At 41.8% G+C, this 14419-nt stretch overlaps 1 long non-coding RNA gene across 2 annotated transcripts; it reads right to left on the bottom strand.

The window, feature by feature from the left end:
* Window positions 1–4727: 4727 nt before the first annotated feature.
* LOC133277133 (uncharacterized) lies at window positions 4728–13889 on the bottom strand. 2 transcript variants are annotated; one of them, XR_009746095.1, is made up of 4 exons: window positions 13773–13883; window positions 12599–12751; window positions 6052–6187; window positions 4728–5081 (listed from the first exon to the last, which is right to left on the bottom strand). It is a non-coding gene; the product is annotated as an uncharacterized LOC133277133 (long non-coding RNA). The 2 variants fall into 2 exon arrangements; XR_009746094.1 differs by lacking the exon at window positions 12599–12751 and having other exon boundaries at window positions 13773–13889.
* Window positions 13890–14419: the final 530 nt, after the last annotated feature.

Below are 14419 nucleotides of genomic sequence, written 5' to 3'. Positions count from 1 at the left end.
GCACTGAAACACTGTGTGCCCTGTAGGAAATGCATGTATAAAAAATATCAAGGCTTAGCATTTGCTTAGATTGGCATAAAACCAGTAAAACAGCATCAGGGTCTCAGCTGGTCTGTATTAGACCAAATTCTGGACTATGCAATGTTTTACACCATCTCACTCACGATTAGAAAAGGTGAGTGCCTTCAAGGAGCGTCATTAAACAAGACACAAGACCATGTCTAGGACACAGCGTGGCTGGCCTGATTCATCTTAAACTGTGCCTTTTCTTTACAAAATCAAGACTTACAGGTTGCTGAGGGTGAACGGGCACATTGGGAAGGGACTTAATTTTTTTTATAAAAACAACCATAGTGACACAGAAAAAATTTACATGATCTGATCCTTGGCTCCCTGTAGTCTGCACCAGGCTTTCCACAACAACTAGCTTTTTGACTAGACTTGATTTCTCCTTCTCCCTCAATATTTGCACCCTGTAGTAAAAGCTGCCACACCTGCTTATAACCAAGTCCGTCATCAATGTCCATCACTGATTTGAAACTGGAGTGTCTCTTCCCAGTATGGAGAGGGACAGGAATTGTGGTGGGAGCTGTTCCTCTGGTTGTAGTTTCCCATGCCCAGGAGTTCCTGTTGCTGGTGTGATGATGGGTGTGCTCCACGTTGCCAAGAGCCACAGACACTCCCTTCCCCTTGGCACACACTTTCTGCAGCACCTGAGCTTTAGTAAAATGAGCTTTGTTGAATTTGCAAGGTTATCATGTCTATAATCAACCCCCAGAAATCAAGCTTCTGTCTAAGAGGCTGGAGTAAATGACAGTCATCATAAGTATTAACAACAGTAACCACTTCCCCAACTAACCACGCACATGAAAGCTGATTTATCAAATACCTGCCCATTTTTAGCTGCTAAAATACATGCAGTGCTCTTCCTACCACCCTTCCTGGGTTCTCAGAAGAGTTGTTCATTGGTATTAGTACACAAAAGGTGTGTCATTTAAACATCTGCATTGGGGAGGGGGAAAAGGGCATCTACTCATCTGAATTCAGCTGTCTGCTACTAACTTGCTGTCCTTAGGTGAAAGAGTTGAATATACACCCAAACAAACACAGTCAAGAGCAGGTACAGACATGACAGGAATATACAGCATTTCTGTGAATGGCACACTTCTGTGATCAGACAGCAGGTACAGAAGGGAGGAAAGTAAGGAAATGCTAACTAACTCTCAGACTGAGTATCTAGCGTAATATGCACTATACAAATTCAATTCATTCAAACTCAGTGTATCTCATGGGTCTTGTTTTTACTGCTTTAGGAAACAATATTGTACATGCTTTCTTCCTCTTCCTATGTTTTGGATTTGCAATCCATTCTGGGTTTAAAGAGAGTCATGGGATTTTTCTTCCTGTTACTCCCAATAATTAAATACTGTTTATGTAGTTCAGAGTGGAAAGCTTTCCAAATTATTTTTCATTTTTCCTCTTATTATCAGATGTTACTTGCTGGATATTTTAGGTTTGGTTTTTGGTTTGGGTTTTGTTTAACTTTGGGTTTCATGACTCAGTCCTTTCTTTGTGTACAGCTGGTTGTTCCTTCCTAACTTGCATGGCAAGCTTTCCTTTCACTTCTACAATTATTGGTATTTGCCCTTCAGAACTTCTATTTTGTCCCTGTGTTTCTGCCTTCTCCTTGGGCAATATAATCAGTTCTTTCATCCTGTTGATTCATAAGCACCTCTGAGTTGGACTCTGTTCCAGACAGATTGAGGTTTTTTTCCCTTTTTGATCTTGTTACTTACATTTTTCTCAACCATTGTTAGCATCTTTGCCCCTTCCCATATCATAGATCATATCTTTGGCTTATTCTACTCTAATTATAAAAAACATTGCTTCCTTTCTTCTGTTTTCATGTAATCCATTGCCCTGCATCCTCTTCCTTGTTGGGGCTTTAAGTCTTAATTTGAATACTGAAGTGCCCTTCTATACGATTTTCTCTGGATTCCCAAGGCCTTTCAAAATGCTAAGTCAAGGTAATATTCCAGGCTTAAAATTTTCCGCAAGTCTGTTCTGTTAGTTCTAACCCCACTATAAAATTTTCACAGCTTCCTGTTCTGAGAGTTTTCCCAACACTGTTATTTCTCTGGTTTTCTCTCTTATTCTGACATTTCTCACACAAGGTACCTAGCCTGTCTGTGATGCAAAACTGCCTTGCTCATTTATCCACAAAAACCTTGTGTAGTTTTGTCCCATGTGGCTTCCTCATTAAGATGAGATCTGAGAAGGTAAAAGCATGACTCACAGACATACCATTAAGATATAATATCATTTTTGGATGAATCTTTTAACTTGATTTTTCATTTGTTCTCTGGCTGTTTGGGCTACGAGGGCTCAGCCTATGGCTTTCATCAGCCTCCGGGGGTACCACTTGTCCAGAGCCCACAGCAGTGTGAATCACATGTATAGCCACAAGGGGCGGGTAGCATCCCTTTGTGCACCAAAATGGTTATGTGCATGTTGCCACTCAGTTCTGCAGTGCCAAGTGCACAGGTTCCACACCTGTGCAGAGCTATTGTCATCCAGATAACGAAGAATAAATATAAATAGTTCAGGCTCTTTAACAACTCTCCAACTCCAACCTGTGCACATTTTGCTTAGCTGTCATTGTACCCTATTCATTTTAGAAAAAAAATCATGTGATGTAAACTGTAGGCAACTCCAGAACTAGTTTTTATTATGCCATGCAGTCATTAAATGGATTTGTATTATCTTCTTCATTTTCATGCGTTACAAAAGCATGTAAGTCTAGATAGAGATCACGACCCATTTTTCTCCCTGCTGATATTCAACAGCCAGCTGGAAAACATTGTTCACTGGGTATGGGAAAACATTTTTAATTGAACTGCTGAACACAGGTGCTTTGGCTGTACAACTCTAAGCCTTGTTTAAACATGTGGGTAAAGGGTTTCCTTGAGATTCAAGACACCAGGACCCTGGCGTAAAGTGTGATTGCTCATAAAATATCTTAAATCCTCTGTCCTTCCTAAAAGATCATGCACCCAGCGGCAGACCCAGGGAAATCCAGACCTGGAAAGACAAAATTTCTGAAGCCAGAAGTAGACAAAACCTCTTTATATATAATAATAATAATTAAAAAAATTATATCCTGAAATAACTACTTTAAAATAAATGTTTTATAAGACAAATCACAGAATACCACTTAAATCCCCAAATTATTCTCATTCCTCCATTTATGACCTGTTTGGAGGATCATTCCTTTACGATTTTTGAGGAGGTAGCAGATCTTTTAAATACCTTAAACTTCCTCTCCCCTCCTGACGGTTTTTTTCCACTGAAGCCTCTGGATATTTCTCTCTCAATAATGATACAAACATTCAGCCACCCACAGCCTTGTGGTCAGTACTTCAAAGTCATTCTTGTCTTCTATGCATGCCTACCTGTTAGGACACCTTTCCTATCCTGTTTACTAATTAATTGCAATTAGAAGGGAACTGTTAAGATTAGCCAAGAAGAGATTATGAAACATGCAAACAGGAGAAAAACAACGGCTGATGCCGAAAGTCAAAAGTTGCAATGTTGATAGCTGAAGAATCCATGTTAACAGGGGAAAAAATGTTTTGCCTACAGATTATCTGTATGCAAACATCTGTCTTCTTTGGCCTTATATATCTCAGCTTGGCTGTGTGACCTGACGGGAAGGCTTCATTAGGTCATCTAGTAGTAATGAATATCTGATTTCTCATTAATGGTGGCCAAAAATATGCTCAGTCCCATCAACACACATGGGAGTTGCAAGTTCTTAGTGCCTTTGAAAGAAAGGGCAATCCCCTTCACACTGATGAATCCATAAAGCTTGATAGATGAGCTGAGGCCACTAATTCTGTGCTGATTACTTTTATACTCATTTCACTAATTAAACAGAATAAATACTAGAAATGCCTGGGGAAAATGCACAAAGGTTGCATTCCCAGACCGCAACTTAGCCAATAGTCTTTGGCTAAGACTGGGCAGACTTCAGTAGCACATGCACAAATGCCACTGCCAGCTCTGGGATGAGATCTCAAAAAGCAGAGATGAGTGTGCAGCATGCTGTTTGCTGCTTCACCATCAACCATCACTCACTCTTCTCCCCTAGACTCATGCCACCTCTGTCCACCTCTGTCTCCCTTTCAGAGGTTTATGCTGAAAATTCCTGAATCTCTACATAAGGGAGGTCCTGGGTGCAGAGATTCAGGCTGAAAACCTTGTGCACATAGGCAAAACCAGAACATCAAGTCAGAAAGTTTCTTATTATGCAGGGTTCACCTCCAGTATGTGAATATACAAGGTTTTCCACTCCTTCTGAACAGACTCCACTTCAGCCTCTCTACCCTCTGCCGAGTGAAATGCAGCAGAAAGAGGATGACTCTCAACTGTCCTGCACATCACAGTTCACTAAGGTCTGAACAAACCAGGTGCTTTGTGACACTCGCAGACACTCGCAGACTTCATGACTGATGGCATGTACAAAGGCAGCTACTGCGGAAATCCCCCTATTCCGTGCCCAGAGGCATTGTCATGCTCACACCAGAGGCATTGCAAATCTAGAAGATGAAATGTGTGCTGAGGTCATTTGGAAAATCCTTACCCTCCTACTCAAAGGCAGTATGATAACTAGCTGGCAGAGGGAAGGCCAGGGGTGGGCATGGGGGCATCTTCTGCAGAAGTAGCAGCATGCCGGAAAGACTATCTGCTCTAGAGCAACAGACATCACTAGAGTGAGAATGGTGAGTTCAGTGTTGAGAAGAGCTGAGGAACAGCTTACGTCTGGTTCATGGAGGGCCTTAAAAGCTTGCAGAAGAGGATTTGAACAGGCACTTGTTTATAAAGGTACAGATGAAACAAAGCTGGCAAGAATTCAGATTGTGCGTGGCTAGAGGCATAATTACTTGTCTTCATGGTAATATTATTATTTGTGTTATAAAACCACACAGCAGTTCTGGTTAGCTTTAATTTACCTTTGCTCTGGGTGTTACTACATATTCTCTGGGTACTATTACATATTCTTGTTAAGAAGCAGTCCCTTCCTTGAGGAGATGATAGTACTGTTAATATAGCCTTACTGAATGAGAGGCAATTCTCCAAAAGCATGTCAACAACAAAATGAATACAACAAGCATTTATTCAAATAAAACTGTATAATTTCACTCTTGAGGTATTCCTAACATCTGTAAGATGCTATTCAAAAATGCTCAGAGGAGGAGACTCCTTTTTCTGTGTGAGAGCACACAGTCAAAGGGCAGGACTGTGGATGCAGTATAAATTCAAATTTCAGTGTCTTGCAATCTACATTTTATGTGTCATTTATTCCACTAGAATGCATTTAGGTGCCTAGGACACTTCAAAGTATTGTAAATAGTGTAGTTGCTAACTATTCTTTGCATGTAAATGATTAACAAAGTTTTAATTTTACACCAACTTTACACCAGTAAGTTTTCTGTATGTTTGATGTGATTAACTGCTGCTATGTAGTATACCAGCACTGAAATCAGAGAAGGCAGCAGAAATTAAATAGATGCATGGTATTCTATTTATACATTTTCCCACATGCCAAGTGGCAAGGTTAATGCCATGCTTCAGTTGTTTTCTGAAGTTTCTGAGTTTGTTCTGAATTTCTTCAGTTCCTTTCTCAGCATTGACCTGCCAGTAGAATTCTGTGTGAATGGCTGTCCCCTTATCTTCCATTATTTTGTTTTGCTTTTTTTTTATATACAATGAAACGGAATAGCCAGTTGCAAGGCTGTGGTTGTACAAGCCCACAAAACATCAATGCTTAAATGTCGTTAGTTTTGTACCATTGCCCAGATCTGAAACACCTGAGGTGATAAAGGGTCAGCATGCTTTAAAAAGCAAAAAGGGGGTGTTTTGCCATACAAGAATCAGTATTACTTTTAATTTGCACTTTTATGATTTGTTATTTATACTTTTGCTTTGGCACTCTGAAATTTAGTGAGTCTTTTTCTAGTCAGACAGCTTCAAATCCCAGGTTATTCCCACTTGTTACATGTTCATATTGTTTGAACAATTTATTTCTGTGACTACTCCAGGTGGATTCTAACCTTCTGAAAAAGAGCTCTTTGGTTTACTTCTGAAAGGCTCTTCTGGTTTCTTTCTTTAACGTTAAAAGATACATCTGCAGAGAAATGACACTCCATTTGCAAAGTTCTCCTTCCCCACTGGCACATGTGAGCTTAACCACAGTTACTCATCCTGTTACCTCCTGTGACTTTCCCCACTTTTGCTTGGAAACAGCTTCTGCAAACATGCTCCAACACTGCATTTCAACAGACCAAACCAGCAACCTGGGCCAGTGTGGGAATATCACACCTCTTCCAGGAGCAACCTCCTCTTCCCAGGCACTCTGCACACAACTCAAGTCCTACCTTTGCCCAACAAAGGTCTCAGCTTTTGTGAGACCCCTGCACTCTACAATTGCACCGTCCTCCACGAGGTGACAGCTGGGATTTCTGCCAAATAAAGGCTGCTGCCACTACTCTTGGGGAAGCCAGAATGAGACCAAATGTGCGGCTTGCTTCAACAGGCAGTGACAGACAGCTTTAAATGCCCTGCACATTTAACAAGAGTCAGTCATCCTAAGAATTAATTAGCTTGGTTCTGCTGGCCAGCTATTGATTTATGTAACAAAAGGAAACTCTCCAGAATAAAAGGATTGAGACCTTGGAAGAAACTCAGTATCTGCAACATGTTTTGAATCACTCTTCCGTTTGCTTACTTCTGCTGGTTGTGTATGTCTTTTCTCCTTTTAAAACCTAAAATCTCAAGAGGGAAATAGTTCCTGACTCCAAGTTTTCAACATAGAATACAAAGTCCCAAACCTGGTCAGGACAAAAGGTCAAAAATCAAGAAAAAAATTAAAAGTGAAACTTTGGAAATTCCAATGTCATGATGAGTTTTGGCTTGATTTTGACCATAGACTTACTCTCAATAATATTTAACATCTAAATGATCAACCATAGACTTAATTCCCTATGATCTTTAAATGAAAATTCCTTCATGAATTAAGCTTAGATTTGTTTATTATTTTTTTTAAACTGTCAACTAAAAGGAAAACTAAATTGTTTTGACTTGAAAAATTTTCTTATAAGTAACTTTCCTTTATGGAAAGCTTTGGTTAGAACGTATGGTATCTTTTTGATGGAAAATCAAAAACCATCAACCAGATTGCTTTACTGAAAATAGACACAGTGTAAACTTTCATGCTCCCTAAGTAGTCTGAGACACCTTCTGACAGAAGTCTTTACTCCTGATGAATAACTGGGGCTTTTATTCTGTCAGAGTGACTCAGAGTAACGTTCCTGCCATGGTCATAGAGAAAGCATGGTATGAACCATTTTGTTCTCAATATTGGTGTCACTTACTCAAGAGTCTTAAGAATCCTTACTCAAGAGTCTCAAGAATCCTTACCAAGACAGCAGGAGGAAACAGAGATTGAAATGTTAACTTTGAAAGCTCTTGGGATGTCAGTTTGAAGAATTCATGTGGGGTTTAGTTTTTGTATGAAACTTCATGTGAGCAACAGTCAGTGGAATATACATACAGAACTGCATCCTAGGACATGTCTATCTTGATATACACTGTAAAGCTCTTATCTGATTGTTTCTTGGTTATAGTTATACAGCCCTGTGTCACCGAGGACATGTCACACAATTCATGATGAATCAGATGGGGAAAGGTTAGGTAAACATTTCTATTTATTACAATAACCTTGAATTGCATTGAACTGTCTGACAGATTAAATAATAAAATGTACTCACCTTTGTCCTCTATTGCATCAAATTACAGACTACTTTTAAACCTCCAGCCAATATTTCCTGGAGGAATTTCTTTTACACATCTGCACATGAGTATGGCCGCAAAGCAATGGCTACCAGAGCTCTTTGCTGTGCTGCCAGCAGCATCAGTGCCTTGCACAGATGCACGCTCTGGGAGGTGGGGCAATGTCTGTGGCTGACTCTCTCCATCCCACTGCTGAGGGAAAGCCAGATCGCTTGGGGATAAAATCGGTAGAGCAGGATGCACAAGAGAGTCTCAGTGAGACAAGGGGAATTCCCTGCACAAGGCCATCTTGCTCTTTGTGCCGTTACCCATCACAGGCCTCCTCTCAAGGCACTGCTGCCCCTCTTAGTCCATTTGCTCGCACCACAAGCAGGGGAGCAAGCTGCTCGCAGTATGCATGCTGTGTGGGCAGAGGACTGCTGCTGAACAGCATACAGGGACTTGGGGATTACAGGATCAGCTGGCTACTAGAGTATGCTGATAGTATGCTTATGTTTATTTCTTTTTCTCAGAAGCTGGAGCTTCTTTCCTTTTGTCATGTGCTATGGAGTAGAAGAGGGCAAGGACATTGGAGAATTTGCTGTTTAATTTGAAGGTGTGTATAGGGTTTCCCACAGTGGAGGGACATGCAGCTTAGCTTCTGTTGTAGCTTCCCTCTGTTCTCTGGCCTTCATCCTGTGTACGTGGGAGAGGACAGAGGGAGAGAAGAAATAATTCTCTCTTCAGCTGTTTATTTATAAAATCTCATCTGCTCTTCAGAAGAGAGAATTGGTCAGGTCAAGCAGAGGCACAATACCATACACACAGACTTTTCTTGCCTTCTTTCTTTTGCATGAGTAGCAGTAACTTCTAGCTAGAGGAGAGAAAATAGCAAAACAAACAGGCTGAGTAAAAATTTATGAGAAATGCAAGACTTTTAAAAAATTGAAATAAAAATTCCACTCCCTTATCTTTTAGATGAAACAAGTCAGAAGGGTTACTCTAGCTCTTCTTTTACCATTAAAATTAAATAATATAAGCAATCCCCCATAAAATAGGTTGAGAGTCCTTTGCCTGATATCAGCAGAACCACTGAAACTCCTGATAAACAAGTATCTGTTTTCACTGAGTCTCTTGTTCATGCTCACTAGGAAGTAAAATTTCCGCTTACACAGGATGAAATAAGGAAATCATCAGTTACCTTAGCAACCCTTAAAAAAACCACATGTGCACCTATCCAAAGGGCAACTAATTTAATTATAAATTATTGTAAAGGTTATGTGAACAACAGTAGCAAGGGGAAGCTATGATTCATTATTTTAGTCTATGGGAAACAGTATTGCCATTGTGCTCCTTCATGGGCTATTCTGCTGCCTTTTGTGAGCTATCTGCCACGGGCTCCTTTAACCCCCAGGACTGACCAAAACACATGCACCCAAAAACCTGGCCAAGTCTGCTGGGGGTCCAGCCCTTTACCTCTGCTGGCTTGCTATCTCTCACAGTGTAGCAGCTGGAGCCCAAAGCAAGCATTTGCTTATTCAGTTCTGTATGTTGCTCCTGGGATAAAACCTTTCAAAAATGTTTTAAATCCCTCCACTCAAGCACTGCTTAGGGCTGCCTCTCCTTGAAATCACCATTTGAATTTGAATAGCTGCAGAGGTGCTGGGCAGCAATGTATATTTATACCACAGCTACCACTTAATACCGCTTAATTTACAGTGTGGTTTCACCTTGCATTTCCTTACATGTTGGACATGCGGAACCAAGGAAAGAGTCCTGTCCCCCAGCACTATTCTGAAAACACCATAGACTGCTTATGGCCAGTTTTACCCTCTATTTACCCCACAGTCAGTGTGAACACTTTGGAGACTGTCTCCTGGAGCAGAAGAGGTCTCACCAGAGACTGCAGCTTTCAGCTTTGCTACATATTTTACCAGCAAGATCTAGGCTCCACATGTGCCGCTGTCTAAGCTGTGGAGAGCAGACATGGTGAACTACTGGGACAGGTGGCACAGGGAAGGATGCCAGGTTTCACAGATGAGCCCTCCGTCAGGAGATGCAATCTGTTCCCTTCGGCAGGAACACAGTTTAAAATAGGCAAAGCAGAAGTTTAGCTTCGTTGTTTTCTAAACATGATCCTTACTTAACAGAAAGAAACACATAAACTTACAGGTTGCATCTTCCTTAATCTGTTTCCTGTACTCCTGAATTAATGCAGAAAATCCTTTCCTTGCCAGGTTGATTTAAACAACTAAGAGTAGCTGTGAAGGAGCTGGACATCTTCACCCAGTTTTTCTGCCTACCCATCTTGAAAAGTCATGAATGCAAACTGTAGTACTAGTAGAGGGGTGGTGGGCATGCATAATAACTTTTATTCTCCTGGGACAGCCCAGGTTGTGCAAACCACCCCCGGTTTCCAAGGTTCCAAGGAGAGCCTGCCATTCCCTAAATCATGCAGCTACTGTGCCCACCACTTAGCCTCAGGACCTCCACAAGGAGCCCCATGCTGCTGAGCATGGGAAGGACCCCAGCCACATCCCAGTGGGGTGCTGGGTGTACTCTCCAACCTCCACTCAGCCTGCTTTAGAAGAAAATCCCAGAGAGTCTGAGAGACACTGGCTTTCCTATGTCTAGATGCCTCCAGCTGTGTGCTGGACACGTGTTTCCTCTGTTGAGTGTCACTTGGAATCTGCCACCCTATTGTCCTTGGCATATACGTCACAGAATGCCAAATTTGCTACAGGAGACACTTTCTGAGCTCTTTTCTGTTCTGTGAAATCTATGGCATCCCACCAGTTTTGCTGCATTGCCCCAGTACAGCCAGGCACACACCCTGGTTAGAAACCAGGAGAGCATCTGTTGAGATAGAGAAGTTGAAAGGGTGTCTTTCCCTTGCCTTCATATAGGAGTGAGCTGATTTTGCCTGAGCAAAATGAAGGCAAAAAGCATGTTGCACTGTTGGGGTAGGATTTTGCATTGATTTTCACAAGGTGTCATCCCTGAAAATGCAGTTCAGAGGAAGCAAACTAAACAAGACATAAAGGCAGTGTTCTTGTCTCCAAGGAAAGGCAAAAGGGTCTTAGTAAGAGCCTAAAAAGGGAACCTGAGCTGGGAAGGGCCCAGTAATTTTCAGTTTCAGGTGCTTGGGGACTGCTTCCTTCTGTCACCTCCCACTCCTTGAAAACAATTTGTGACACCTTCTCCATCCTTCTGGGTTTCCTTAGCTCCTCCTGAGAGAGGCAAAAAGAACACACTTCTCCTAAAGCAGCCTCCCAAATTCAGTGAAAAAGAGAGTGGCACATTCCTCCTCCAGCAGCATAAGTGAGGATCAAAGGATCCCCTTGGGAACACTACATGTCATGTTTCTGCAATTAGAGGATCAGCCTTGCTTCGCCAAGATATCTATTATCCAACATTACAAACGGAAAACGGAGGTACGGGGGAGTTGCAAGGTCACACAGGAAACATGCAGCTCAGCTGGAAATAAAAAACATGGGTCTCCTGACTACTGTGACCAGCAAGCTCTTTCCTTTTTGCAATAACAAAGGCTACCCTGCAAAATGTCTTTCATTTCTCTGACAGGAGTGTTTTGCCTTCAGAAATTTAAATTACATTATTTTTATTGTTGTTGTTATCATCCTTACCATTATTATTACTGTTATTATGCCTTTTTACAAGAGCTGTTCAGTAAGTGTTCAAAAAGAAAAATCTCAGCTGTATCATTTTGTCTCTGCCTTAATCTTCTCTGCAAAGAAAAAGCTGTCAAATATTCACTGGAGGTATATTTCATTATTTCTCAGTTGTACTTCAGACAACCAGATCTCTAATTTCTTCAGACTGTTTTGATTCTGTGCTGTGATGTCTCAGTATTAGCAGTAATTTAGCTGGAAGCCAGCAGGAGGAGAAACACACCAGTGTGTGATCTTCCACTTGTGAAATATAGCTAAAACCTTTCTTATGGAAAGACGAAATTAGTGGGAGCTTGAGTTGGAAAATGGACATGGAATTGCCCTCTCCAGCAGTTTTTAAGTGGAATGCTGCTTGAGCTTCAAGGCTCTGCTTTTATCTCCACAACTCTTCTAAAGTGCAGCGTGACCTGGCTTGCCATCCACTGCCTTTACATTTGTTAGGCTGCACATACATCCTCCACATTAGATTTGCAAAGTGCATGTTAAGGAGCAAATATATGCAAGTGCTGTTACAGCTGTCCACACAAGTTTTACTTTGCTCTTGGACCCACTTGGCTGCTCTGCAGTGGTGCATGCATGCCGTAATTCCCAATCTCTCTCAGTCCAAGTGGCATCAGAAAAAAAGGCCCGGCAAGGAGGAAAGCTGCAGGAAACCACGTGAGTTTTCAAATGGTTAGAAGTCACTCAGGAGCTGAAAGACTTGGGAGTTTCACTGAGATTGCCACCCTTGTTTTTGCATAGGCCGCTGTGATTCAACCATCAAAGCCAGCGGTTGTACAATCTGCGGCTATATAGGAGCATGCAGCAAATTCCTTTAAAAGGGTGCGGCCAGGCAACAGGGATGGAGTTTACTTTCTTGTCGTGTCAGGACTGCATCAGCCATGGTCAGGTGTAAATCCTGCAGAGGCACAGAAACCCCTCGCCTTTCCTGGCATCAAACTGTAGGGATGGGGAAGCCAGCCAGCCCATGAGGCGGGGGAGAGAGGCCCCATCCGGAGGGAACTGGCAGTGAGTCAACAGCACCGCTTGCTTCCATCCAAAGTCCTTCCAAAACCCCAAATCAGCTGTGCGTGAAGTACATCCCTTTGCAGAAATGGGATAGACAACCATCTCCCCTTGGCATAGCTTGGTCTTAAAGAAAGATGTTTCACTTAGGGTTACCAGTTTCCTTCAATGCAGGGTTGTGTTTTGGGGTGGGTTTATTTTCAGTTGCTTCACATTAGGATAGCTTTCTGTGGCAAGATAAAAAAATTAAATAGGCCAAGGAGATGTTGTATCATTGTGAAATCCATCTGGAGGGTTCAGCAAAGGCCATGAAAGCACATCTTGAAACTGCTGCATAAGATCAAGGTGAGAACAGGCACTAAGCTGAAAAAGCAGATCTTCACTTGTAAATCTAACAATGAAACCTCTCTTCCAAATTGTAATAAAGGTGGGTTGCTAGGATGTGACAGGAAATACGTACTTGTTCTCCCAGTGCCTTGTATGAACCACTGACATTCAAGAGTATTTGCTGCTGAAGAGTATTTGTACTAAAATAATTTTGAGACTGATGTGCCTTTAGCACTATACAGTAATATGCAGCACTATGCCAATATATGACTTTTAAAGACAAGAATAATGGAGTAATGTCATGTGAAAGGAAACGAGAAAAAGCATACACCCTGATCCACATCTAAAGGCTTTGCTGCAAGAAAGACTTGGACTTGCATGTTTACCAGCATTCTTCTTTTCATGTCTGTAGTTCTGTGCACAGCAATGCCACTGAGCCAGTGCTGAGTACCTCAGTGACCATTGCACAGCACCAGTCCTTAAACTACAGACCCTTTGATATAAGCATGCTGGGAGGCTCAACACATATCCACAGGGCACAGATACAGCAGGAAAGACAGCATGAGTCATTAATCACTTAAAAACAAGGAAGAAAGAATACACTCACTAGTATAAATTTTAATATACAGCAGTGGTCACAGCCATCACACAGGAAGACCAAGTTCCAGGTTTGTCTCCGGGAGAGGTTCAGACATCTGTCCCAGTGCTATTGAAAGGCTGGGGAAGGGGCAAGCCCAACTGATCCCTGCTTCATTGCCAGTGAAACCTTGCTTGAGGGAGCTGCCGAAGAGATCTCCTCTGTATGGGCTGTTGCAATGGCAACTTTTCACTTAGTTTTCCTCCAGGCTATTCTCTTCATCATAACCACTTGGAAAATCCTTCCTTTCCCTTACAAATAAACAGAGAGAGTGCCAACCTTACCTAGCTGTAGGCATTTTCCCAAAGCCTCTCCTCTTAGCCAGCCCTTCCCATTCAATCTAAGCAAAGCAGAGTGATATGCTTTATGAAGCTGTTCTATCTTCCTCAGTTATATTACTTTGCTACTCTGGAGACCTCACTTCAGGTCGCTCAAAGGGAGTGGTACATTCTTGTCATGTAGGTGAATTTCAGACAATCTCTAAACATTGATAAGGAAATTATTAATTGTTCCTTCTTATGTAGCTGGTGTATATTCATGGCTTGAAATAGTTATCAGAGACATGGATGGAATTCTGAAGTCTGGGATTTTCTGTTCAGCTGGGCAGGTGAACCTGCTTTTCTTAGTAGGCATAATTTATATTAAAAGCAAAAACCCAGCATCATCTTCTGCCCACCTGGCTTCATTCTCAAAAGGTGTCTTGATTCTCTAGGCATCCTTATGCAGCACAGATCCTGGTGTCTTCCTACAGGGTAGCACTGCTGTTAGCTGAAGGGAAAACTACTGTTCTAGCAAAAAGCATCATCCCAACTGCAGAGCAAGCTTCCGTACCTAAAAGTATCATTACTTTTATTTTGTCTGATATATTTAAAGCAGTTCTCACAAAACATTTGTCAAATTTATTGTTATTGGTTGAAATTTACATCAAAGA

The sequence above is a fragment of the Pezoporus flaviventris genome, unplaced genomic scaffold, assembly GCF_033815535.1.
Source record: "Pezoporus flaviventris isolate CSIRO_AGI_PZ_B2104156 unplaced genomic scaffold, CSIRO_AGI_Pfla_v1 ptg000050l, whole genome shotgun sequence".
Classification (NCBI taxonomy): domain Eukaryota; kingdom Metazoa; phylum Chordata; class Aves; order Psittaciformes; family Psittacidae; genus Pezoporus; species Pezoporus flaviventris.
This window is presented reverse-complemented; position numbering and strand designations above follow the sequence as displayed.